The sequence below is a fragment of the Dipteris shenzhenensis genome, chromosome 19 (genome assembly GCF_047967505.1).
Source record: "Dipteris shenzhenensis isolate YYH24624 ecotype China chromosome 19, Dip_SZ_1.0, whole genome shotgun sequence".
Taxonomy (NCBI): domain Eukaryota; kingdom Viridiplantae; phylum Streptophyta; class Polypodiopsida; order Gleicheniales; family Dipteridaceae; genus Dipteris; species Dipteris shenzhenensis.
Window position 1 is genome coordinate 12,370,810 of NC_141614.1, and position 12,106 is coordinate 12,382,915.

Sequence of the window (12,106 nt, forward strand, 5' to 3'; positions counted from 1 at the left end):
TAAAGGTCACTGTGCCTTAACCCCAGTTATGTACAATACTCAAACACATATATAAATGAATGAAAAAGAAGATTAGGGTGGTTCTGCACCCACCAAAACTTGTGTGGCTCTCTCTCTCTCTCTCTTCTTCTTCCGTTCTTGCTTCCGTTGAGAGCACTCTCAACTGGTATCAGAGCCCGGGTGATCTAGCTGAGCGTCCGTGAATGCTTGAAGCTCAGCAGCTCTGTGGGAGGAAGGAGAAGCTCTGTGGGAAGCTTTGTGGGTGACTTTACTTGCATCCAAGTGTGCAGAGCCCTTGGAGGAACCTTTGGAAAAGTCACTTTGGCTGAGAGCCTGTTAAGAGCTTTCAAAGAAAAAGTCGTTTTTTGAGCTTTTCCCTGTTCCGTTCGATGACAGAGACTCCGTATTGACTTGTGGAGGCAACTATTGCTTGCTTTTGGTGTCCACATTACTTCAGGAGCTTGGAAACACCTTCATTCTTGAATCTGAGATCATTTCAGTGGATTTCTGACTCACTGTGTCAATTCCTACGTTTTTTGCCCGGGTGTTGGAACTCAAGTTTGGAGCAACCATTTGCAGATCTGTCAGTTCCGGTGGACTCAGAAGGTCCTAAAACTTCTATGTTGCTCATCATTCGCACTTCGGTGGAGTTTACAGATAGCTCTGTTTCCAAAAACGTTTTTCAGTCCGTGTGTTGGACCCAGTGATTGAGACCACGGTTTCCAAAACCGTCTGTCCCATTGCATTCCGGACGCCCAAAAACCCCTACCTATCAGTTCTTGCATGATTCGGTGGAGGATTTTCAGAGTTATAAATCTCTGTGTATTCGATTTCGTCTCTCTGTTATGCATTTTTCATACTAAGGTTTTGAAACCTTAGATTTATGCCACATGGCAGTGGATAAGTATTGACTCCCGATGTGCTTATTCAAAAGAAGCAGATTAAACCCTTGGCAGGGATTGAAGCTAAGCCTGCAAATATGTCTGAGGATGATTGGAATGAGTTGGATGCATTAGCAAAGTCTACTATTAGACTTCATCTTGCAGAGTCAGTTTATTTCACAGTAGTAAATGAGCAGACTACGGAAGATTTGTGGAAGAAACTGTGTGCCACTTATGAGAAGGAAACTGCCTCTAATAAAGTTTACCTCATGAAGAGGTTGTTTGAGCTGCAGATGAAGGAAGGGGTCTCCATTGCTTCTCATTTGAATGAATTCAATATTATTTTCAGCCAGCTTCAGGCTCAGAAAATGAATTTTGATGCGGAGACTAAGGCAATATTTCTCTTATGTTCATTGCCATCCTCATGGGATACCTTCCGTATAGCTGTCAGTAACTCTGCACCTGGTGGAGTACTGAAATTTGATGATGTTGTTGGTAGCTTGTTGGCCGAGGAGATTAGACGGAAGTCTATGGATGGCAACAAGCAGGATGCAGCCTTAAATGTGCAAAGGGGTAGATCACAGTTCAGGGGGAAGTCCCAAGAAAGAGGAAAGTCTCGTAGCAAATCTAGGGCACGGAACATTGAGTGTTACCATTGTGGCAAGAAGGGCCATATGAAAAAGGATTGCTACAAGCTGAAAAGAGAGCAAAAGGATAAGAAAAAGAATGCAAATTGGAATGCAAATCAAAAGGAAGAGAGTCCAAGGGAGGACAAAGGAAAAGTGAAGATCGAGGAGATCAATGCAGTCACACATAATAGTGACAATGATGTTCTCTTCATGTCTAGTTTATCTGCAGAGTTGCTTACCACTTCAGATGATGCATATTCCCAGGATTGGATTTTGGATTCTGGTGCTTCATTCCATGTTACTCCCCATAGGGAATGGTTCTCCACTTATGATAGTGGAAAGACAGGTTGTGTGCATCTTGGAAATGACTATGCATGTGACATAGTGGGAGCAGGTGACATAAAGTTTTCTTTTGCAAATGGGTCTGCATTTGTTTTGAAACATGTGAGACATGTGCCTAAGCTGACCAAGAGTCTTATTTCAGTGGGTCAGCTAGATGATGCTGGTTTTCACACCACTTTTGGCTTTCAAAGTTGGAAAATTCAAAAGGGCTCTATGCTTTTGGCTAGGGGTGCCAAGTGTGGGACTTTGTATCCCTTACATGTATCAGGGGTATCTGATCATGTTGTTGCAATAACTGAGCAGCCAAGCACTTCTTTGTGGCATTGCAGGTTGGGGCACATGAGCCAGAATGGAATGAAACTCTTATGCCGTTTGGGTTATGTACCGCATTTGAGTTTCCCTGATTTTGAATTTTGTGAGCACTGTCTCTATGGGAAGCAGACTAAATCAGCCCATAAAATAAGGGGAAAGAAAGAGTTTGAAATGCTTGATTTGGTGCAATCAGATGTATGTGGTCCCATGCCTACACGGTCATTAGGCGGGGCTGAATACTATGTGACATTCATTGATGATGCAACTAGGAAAGTGTGGGCTTATGCTATAGCTCGGAAGAGTGATGTGTTCCAGGTATTTCAGAAATGGCTGGCCTTGGTTGAGAATCAGTCAGGTAGAACGCTTAAATGCCTACGGACTGACAATGGTGGAGAGTATCTCTCTCATGACTTTCAACATTTCTGTGATACTCGTGGGATTAAGAGGGAGCTTACATCCCCTCGTACTCCAGAGCAAAATCCAGGTTGCAGAAAGATGAACCGTACCATTCAAGAAAGGTTGCAATGCATGCTTTCCAATGCAAGTCTTTCTGGTGGTTTTTGGGCTGAGGCAATGAAGACTGCAGTGCATGTGATCAATAGATCACCTAGTAAGAGTTTGGATGGTGGTATTCCTGAAGAGGCATGGAGTGGCAAGAAGCCCTCTTACTCTCATTTGCGTATATTTGGGTGTGAGGCATATGCACATGTGCCAAAAGAGCTTCGAAAGAAGCTAGATCCTAAGTCTAGGAAATGCATCTTTCTAGGTTATGGTGAAAGTGGAGAGATGGGCTATCGTCTCTGGGATCCAGAAGCAAAGAAGATCATACGCAGCCATGATGTGGTCTTCAATGAGAAGAAGATGCATAAGGCACCCATGAGGGATGTGGAAATGAGGACAATCACTTTCCAGGATGTGAATCCACCTGCATATGTTGATAGGCAGCAAGCTGTCCATGCACCAAATGTGCAAGAAATGGTACAACCAAGTACTCCCACAGGTATACAATCAAGGGTAGATGATGGATCATCTATTGGTGGAAATGATGAGCCAAATGTGGCTGATATGCAAGTGGGACAGCAAGCTGAAATGCCCTTGAGAAGATCATCTAGAGTGTCTAGACCGCCTGATAGGTTTGTTCCAGGGGTAGACTATGTGATGCTTACTGATTGCGGGGAGCCTTCTTACTACAGAGAGGCTATGATGCGTGAGGATCAATGCAAGTGGGAGTATGCTGACTTGGGACTTGGTTTCTTTGCCACATGGAAAGAAAGCATTGCCATGTAAATGGGTCTACAAAATGAAGGTCACAGGTGATGATGTGCCTAGATACAAGGCCCGTTTGGTTGCTAAAGGGTTCAAGCAAGAGAAGGGTGTGGACTTTGATGAGATATTCTCTCCGGTTGTGAAGATGACCACACTTAGATGCATGCTTGGACTAGTGGTAGTAGAGGATATGGAGCTTATGCAAATGGATGTCAAGACAGCTTTCTTGCATGGGGATTTGCATGAGGACATTTACATGGTGCAGCCGGAAGGCTTTGAAGAAAAGGGCAAAGAGCATTTAGTTTGCAAGCTGAAAAAGAGTCTCTATGGTCTTAAGCAAGCACCTAGAGAATGGTATCAGAAGTTTGATGCTTTCATTCGGTCCCAGGGTTTTAGAAGGAGTGAAATTGATCACTGCCTCTACACCAAAAGAGCTAAGGATAGTACCCTGATAATCTTGGCACTATATGTGGATGATATGCTATTGGCTAGCAAGAATACTTATGAGCTAGATGCATTAAAGGCCAAGTTGCATGAGGCCTTTGATATGAAGGATTTGGGACTTGCAGGTCATATTCTTGGTATGCGCATCACGCATGATCGGAGTAGGAAACTCCTTTGGCTTTCACAAAAAGAGTATGTTACAAAAGTATTGCAGCGTTTCAATATGGAGGGGGGGAAGGCAGTGAGTACTCCATTGCCTCCATATGTGAAACTGAGTCATACAGATAGTCCCAAATCAGATGAGGAGAGGGCCATGATGGCCAAGGTTCCTTATGCATCAGCAGTTGGGAGTCTTATGTATGCTATGATAGCTACTAGACCAGACATTGCATTTGCAGTGGGAGTTGTTAGCCGGTATATGGCTAATCCAGGAAAGAGGCATTGGGAGGCAGTTAAGTGCATCATGAGGTACATGAAGGGTACCAAGGAGATGTGCATTTGCTTTGGTAAAGGAGACATGCGTGTACTTGGGTACACAGATTCAGACTATGCAGGGCATGTGGATAGTAGGAGATCCACTTCTGGTTATGTGTTCACCTTTGCAGGTGGTGTAGTGTCGTGGATGTCTCATGCACAGAAGTGCGTGGCTTTGTCTACCACAGAGGCTGAGTATGTTGCAGCCACAGAGGGTTGCAAGGAGGCTATATGGCTTGATCGGCTAGTGGGAGATTTAGGGATTCATACAGGTGTACCGACATTGCATAGTGATTCCATGAGTGCTATTCAGCTAGCACGGAATCCAGTCTTTCATGCAAAGAACAAACACATTGAGGTAAGGTACCATTTCATCAGGGAGGTACTTGAGGACAAGCGCATAGAGCTTGTCAAGGTTCATACAGATGATAATCCTGCAGATATGCTGACGAAGAGTCTACCTAGTCAGCGGTTTGAGTATTGTCGTGTATTGATGGGCATTGGATAGTATGCTCACTGGTTGTTCTCCCTTAAAGGCACATTGTCCTTTAAGTGGGAGGTTGTGGGGGTTAAAGGTCACTGTGCCTTAACCCCAGTTATGTACAATACTCAAACACATATATAAATGAATGAAAAAGAAGATTAGGGTGGTTCTGCACCCACCAAAACTTGTGTGGCTCTCTCTCTCTCTCTCTCCTTCTTCCGTTCTTGCTTCCGTTGAGAGCACTCTCACATGTTTGATGCAGTTGTATGCTTGGGAGATAGCCGGGGTTGCATTTGACGTCTTGGAGCTGAGCATTGGCTGATTTTGGTCTCTTTGCGGGACATTTTGCAGAAGTATGCCTTGTGGACATTGTGTGGGATATGTGCTTGTGCACTATGCAGCTTCTTTTGGTTGCAGTTGAGCTTTGTTATCTCGTGTTTTCCCAAGCATTTAGGTCTTGTTGGACATAATTTGCTGCATCTTGTCCATGTTGGGCATTAGACAGCGTCAGTTTCTTTCAGTTGGTCTTGGCTTGGTAGATGTAGGTCTCCTCGAGTGACAGTAGGCTAATAGAGACTCAGGTTAGGAGTTCTCTTGTTAGAGGCCATTGCAAATACTTTTGTCGATTGAGGACACATGCTTTGAGGTCATTTTGACAGTGATTCAATGGACAATTTGACGGTTAGCTTCAAGGTGTGGATGCCAGGGTTTCCACTGACAGTAGTAGTGATGAAGGCATTCTTTTGTCTATGTCTGACACCTCCTTCTTGGCCACTGATGTACCCATTCTTGGTGATTGAATGTTAGATCCATGTGCTTCATGTCATATGACCCCTCACAGGTCATGGTTTAGTGCATATCAAGAATGCATTGTGGAGAGTGGTTTGATGGGCATTGATCATTCTATGGATGTCTACGGTTATGGGGATATCCACCTTGTTATGCCTAGTGGCTCTATTCTTGTTCTACAGAGGGTTAGACATATACCAGGACTTGCTACAAGCAAGATCAGTACTGGACAGTTGGTTGAGGTAGGTTATCATGTCTCTTTGGGTGATCATGCATGGAAGATTGCTAGAGGCAATCTGGTTATGGCTAGGGGATCACGAGTTGGATTCTCTAATGCACTGCATGTATCAGGTGTCCAAGATAAGATGCTTATGATTAGTAAGCACCCATCAGTTAGTTTATGGTATGCCAGACTTGGACATATGTCTACTACAGGTATGGAAGCCCTTACAACATTGAGATACATTCCTGTTATGGATGTCTCTCAAATTTTATGTCATGATTGTGATGATGATCAGCAGTAAGGATCCTCTTTTCTGAGGAAGACAATCAGTGAGAGGTATGTTGAGCCATAGCAGTTGGTTCATAGTGCAGTTTGTGGGCCTACGCCTACTGTTTCACTGGGTGGTGCCTCTTACTTTGTGACATTTATTGATGCTGCTACAAAGTACATATGGGTATATCCGATTCGGCAGAAGCATGATGTATATGATACATTTCAGCACTTCTTGGGTAATGCTGAAAATCAGTTAGGAAAGAAGCTATTGAGCTTGATGACTGATGGTGATACAGAGTTTGCCTCTTGTAGATTTCAGCATCTATGTGATACATTTGGTATCAGGAGGGTGTTGACCACTCCTCATCTTTCTGCTCACGATGCCTTGGCAGAAGGCATAAATCGGATTCTATTGGAAAGGATTGGTAGCATGCTACGATATGCAGGTCTTACCGAATGCTATTGGGCTGAGGCATGTAAGACAGCTGCATACTTGCTTCATAGGTCACCCAGGAGATCTCTGAATGGTAGAGTGCTATTTGACTTCTTGATAGGCAGGGCACCATGTTATGAGCATTTACGTGTGTTTTGTTGCGAGGCTTATGCTCATGATTCCCGATCGAGGAGGTGTATCTTCCTTGGATACAGTGAGTGTGGGGGTTAAAGGTCACTGTGCCTTTACCCTGGTTATGTACAATACTGAAACACATATATAAATGAATGAAAAAGAAGATTAGGGTGGTTTTTCACCCACCAAAACTTGTGTGGCTCTCTATTTCTCTCTCTCTCTCCCTCTTCTGTTCTTGCTTCTATTGAGAGCACTCTCAACTGGTATCAGAGCCCGGGTGATCTAGCTGAGCGTGCGTGAATGCTTGAAGCTCAGCAGCTCTGTGGGAGGAAGGAGAAGCTCTGTGGGAAGCTTTGTGGGTGACTTTACTTGCATCCAAGTGTATAAAGACCTTGGAGGAAACTTTGGAAAAGTCACTTTGGCTTTGCGAAGTGGTTTTGAGAGCTTGTTAAGTGTTTTCAAAGAAAAAGTTATTTTTTGAGATTTTCCCTATTCCGTTCGATGACAGAGACTCCGTATTGACTTGCAGAGGCAACTATTGCTTGCCTTTGGTATCCACTTCACTTCAGGAGCTTGGAATCACCTTCATTCTTGAATATAGAATCATTTCATTGGATTTCTAACTCACTGTGACAGTTTCTGCGTTTTTCTGCCCGGGTGTTGGAACTCAAGTTTGGAGCAACCATTTGCAGATCTGTCAGTTCCGGTGGACTCAAGAGGTCCTAAAATTTCTATGTTGCTCATCATTCACACTCCAGTGGAGTTTACAAATAGCTCTGTTTCCAAAAACGTTTTTCAGTCCGTGTGTTGGACCCAGTGATTGAGACCACGATTTCCAAAACCATCTGTCCCATTGCGTTTAGGATGCCCAAAGACCCCTACCTGTCAGTTCTTATGTGATTCGGTGGAGGATTTTTAGAGTTATAGATCTCTGTGTATTCGATTTCATCTCTCTGTTATGCATTTTTCATTCTAAGGTTTTGAAACCTTAGATTTATGCCACATGGCAGTGGATAAGTGTTGACTCCCATTTCTCACTCATTGGTTGGGATTTTGGAGTTCCGACAAAAGAGAGATATTTGCAGATTTTCTTGCTGAGTCCGATTATGGAATGGCACCCATGTTTTGAGGCATCTCACGTTCTATTTTCAGTAGCGTTCATTATCATAGGACTATGATTTCTTGAGCATACCTTATGCAAATCACTTTGGTTGAAGTTTGAGTAGTGTGCGCTCATTCGTGGTGTGCATTGGGTTGCAGTGGATGATTTATAGGCCATTTGGATGCATTGCGGTCCTTATTAGATGCATTGATAGGCCCAAATTACCTTGTGGAATGCTATTTTTTATGAATGCTTTGCACATGGATGCTATTTTATGCTGAGGGATAGCTTTGACACATTGCAGGTGATGCACTGATAGTGCTATGCTCTCTTGGATGAGATATTATTAATGCATATGCTAGTGGAACGGTGTTTATGCTTGAGTCCTTTGGCACTTATTGGCATTTTGGATTGCCATTGCAGTTGGCATTTTCTTTTGGGCCAGATTTGCTCATATGGATGCATAGTATATGCACTTGAGTCAGATGCTTTGAGACATGAGTTTTGGTGATATTTCACTCTATTGTGGCATACACATTTGGGTGCACCTGGTATTTGGTGTGATTCTCTCTTGTAGGCACTAGCATTTGGGATTTTGCTTTATCTGCATTATGGCATCCTCTTCCATGTCTGAAAGGAAGTTTTTCAGCATTAAAAAGTTTGATGGGACAAACTTTTCTTTGTGGAAAGAACAAATAAGGGATGTGCTTATTCAAAAGAAGCAGATTAAACCCTTGGCAGGGATTGAAGCTAAGCCTGCAAATATGTCTGAGGATGATTGGAATGAGTTGGATGCATTAGCAAAGTCTACTATTAGACTTCATCTTGCAGAGTCAGTTTATTTCACAGTAGTAAATGAGCAGACTACGGAAGATTTGTGGAAGAAACTGTGTGCCACTTATGAGAAGGAAACTGCCTCTAATAAAGTTTACCTCATGAAGAGGTTGTTTGAGCTGCAGATGAAGGAAGGGGTCTCCATTGCTTCTCATTTGAATGAATTCAATATTATTTTCAGCCAGCTTCAGGCTCAGAAAATGAATTTTGATGCGGAGACTAAGGCAATATTTCTCTTATGTTCATTGCCATCCTCATGGGATACCTTCCGTACAGCTGTCAGTAACTCTGTACCTAGTGGAGTACTGAAATTTGATGATGTTGTGGGTAGCTTGTTGGCCGAGGAGATTAGACGGAAGCCTATGGACGGCAACAAGCAGGATGCAACCTTAAATGTGCAAAGGGGTAGATCACAGTTTAGGGGGAAGTCCCAAGAAAGAGGGAAGTCTTGTAGCAAATCCAGGGCATGGAACATTGAGTGTTACTACTGTGGCAAGAAGAGCCATATGAAAAAGGATTGCTACAAGCTGAAAAGAGAGCAAAAGGATAAGAAAAAGAATGCAAATTGGGGTGCAAATCAAAAGGAAGAGAGTCCAAGGGAGGACAAAGAAAAAGTGAAGATCGAGGAGATCAATGCAGTCACACATGATAGTGACAATGACGTTCTCTTCATGTCTAGTTTATCTGCAGAGTTGCTTACCACTTCAAATGATGCATATTCCCAGGATTGGATTTTGGATTCTGGTGCTTCATTCCATGTTACTCCCCATAGGGAATGGTTCTCCACTTATGACAGTGGAAAGACAGATTGTGTGCATCTTGGAAATGACTATGCATGTGACATAGTGGGAGTAGGTGACATAAAGTTTTCTTTTGCAAATGGGTCTGCATTTATTTTGAAACATGTGAGACATATGCCTAAGTTGACCAAGAGTATTATTTCAGTGGGTCAGCTAGATGATGCTGGTTTTCACACCACTTTTGGCTTTCAGAGTTGGAAAATTCAAAAGGGCTCTATGCTTTTGGCCATGGGTGCCAAGTGTAGGACTTTGTATCCCTTACATGTATCAGGGGTATTTGATCATGTTGTTGCAATAACTGAGCAGCCAAGCACTTCTTTGTGGCATTGTAGGTTGGGGCACATGAGCAAGAATGGAATGAAACTCTTATGCCGTTTGGGTTATGTACCACATTTGAGTTTCTTTGATTTTGAATTTTGTGAGCACTGTCTCTATGGGAAGCAGACTAAATCAGCCCATAAAAGAAGGGGAAAGAAAGAGTTTGAAAAGCTTGATTTGGTGCATTCAGACGTATGTGGTTCCGTGCCTACACGGTCATTAGGCATGACTGAATACTATATGACATTCATTGATGATGCAACTAGGAAAGTGTGGGCTTATGCTATAGCTCGGAAGAGTGATGTGTTCCAGGTATTTCAGAAATGGCTAGCCTTGGTTGAGAATCAGTCAGGTAGAACACTTAAATGCCTACGGACTAACAATGGTGGAGAGTATCTCTGTCATGACTTTTAGCATTTCTGTGATACACGTGGGATTAAGAGGGAGCTCACATCCCCTCGTACTCCAAAGCAAAATCCAGTTCCAGAAAAGATGAACCGTACCATTTAAGAAAGGTTGCAATGCATGCTTTCCAATGCAAGTCTTTCTGGTGGTTTTTGGGCTGAGGCAATGAAGACTACAGTGCATGTGATCAATAGATCACCTAGTAAGAGTTTGGATGGCAGTATTTGTGAAGAGACATGGAGTGGCAAGAAGCCCTCTTACTCTCATTTGCGTATATTTGGGTGTGAGGCATATGCACATGTGCCAAAAGAGCTTTGAAAGAAGCTAGATCCTAAGTCTAGGAAATGCATCTTTCTGGGTTATGGTGAAAGTGGAGAGATGGGCTACCGTCTCTGGGATCCTCCTTATGCTTTTAGGAGCAGCATGCAGGTGATGCAGGTTGGGTAGACCAGCAAAGGTCTATTGTAGGGCATGTGCTTATGGTCACAGGTGGTACAGAGACATTTTCTTTGCACAGTGACAGTTTGGGTACTATGGACTTAGCACAGGAGCAGGTGGTGGTGAGAGTTCACTTTCCCAGTGAGATCTGGCATGAGATCTTGGTTGACAGGCATCTATAGCTTGTCATTTTCTATCCCGCAAACTTGATGTCTACTAGCAGCTTATCCTCTATGCACTTTGCACATTGTAAAGTGCTGATGGGCATAGGATGACAGTCTGGTCATCTTGTTTTTCAGCTTATGGCTGATTGTATTATGTGTACTATACTCCCTTAAAGGCACACTGCCTTTAAGTGGGAGGTTGTTGGGGTAAAGGGCAATGTGCCCACCCACTTGTACAGTGCCCATGTATACTCATATATATTTGATAGAGGAATAAGCTAGAGTAGCTTTTGCTCCACCACTTTTGGTGTCTCCTTATCCCTTTGTGTGTGCTCTCCTCTCCCACAGTATTTACCTTAGATATGTTCTTCTTATAATAAAATTTACCCATTTATGTTAAGAGTGTTTTAGATGAGTGAGCCTTTGGGTAATTCCCTGATGGCCACTCTTAATTCTTCCACACTATATCTTGGCATTCAACAAAGGCTTATCCTTCTACATCTTCATTATGTGCCTTATCATCCATTTGCTCCTTTCCATTTGTGATGACCATATTAATGCCGAGTTAATGCCTCTACACATATCTTCTGAACCAACGCCCCTTGTAGCATATCTTGCATCATCAAAGCATTCAAGAATTTTCTTTGAAAGCATCTGATATGCCTTCATAGTGGAAAATTTGCTCCACCCATGTTGAAGAGCCTCCAATGTGAGCATCAATTCTAGAATGGATTTGGCATCAGCATTTGTGCATCTATGAAACCTCCTCTTCCTCTCATTCCCTCTGTAAACCACTTGGGCTTCTCTTCGGCTTCCCTTGGGTGAGCTATGTGGTTTCCATCCTTTGGGTTCTCCTCTTCCAACTCCTCTTGTAACTCATCACAAATTGGTAATAGATCTACAATTCTCTCTATCTCTATTGTTTTTTGCCCCTTTTTGAGTATATTCTCTCCTTGCCTTGGTTTGTTGCCCCCCATCGACTTTATATATATGGAGGTGATTAACAAAGAAGAGGTTAATGGAGGACATCTTAACGATCATGGGACCAATGTAGTTCTTAAATTTGATAAAGTGGTGAGAGAGAGAGAGAGAGAGAGAGAGAGAGAGAGAGAGAAGGGGGGGGGATGATAGAAAGGGAGATGTGGGGAGAGAAGGAGGGAGAAGGGAGAAAAGGGGAGGTGAAGGGTAGTTGAGAGAGAGAGAGAGAGAGAGAGAGAGAGAGAGAGAGAGAGAGAGAGAGAGAGGAGTGCACATGATATAGCTATCTATACAACATGTTGTATTGAACATAAACATGAGAACCCCTTAGGGTTAGGGTTAGGGTTAGGATTAGGGTTAGGGTTAGGGTTTTCCCCTAATG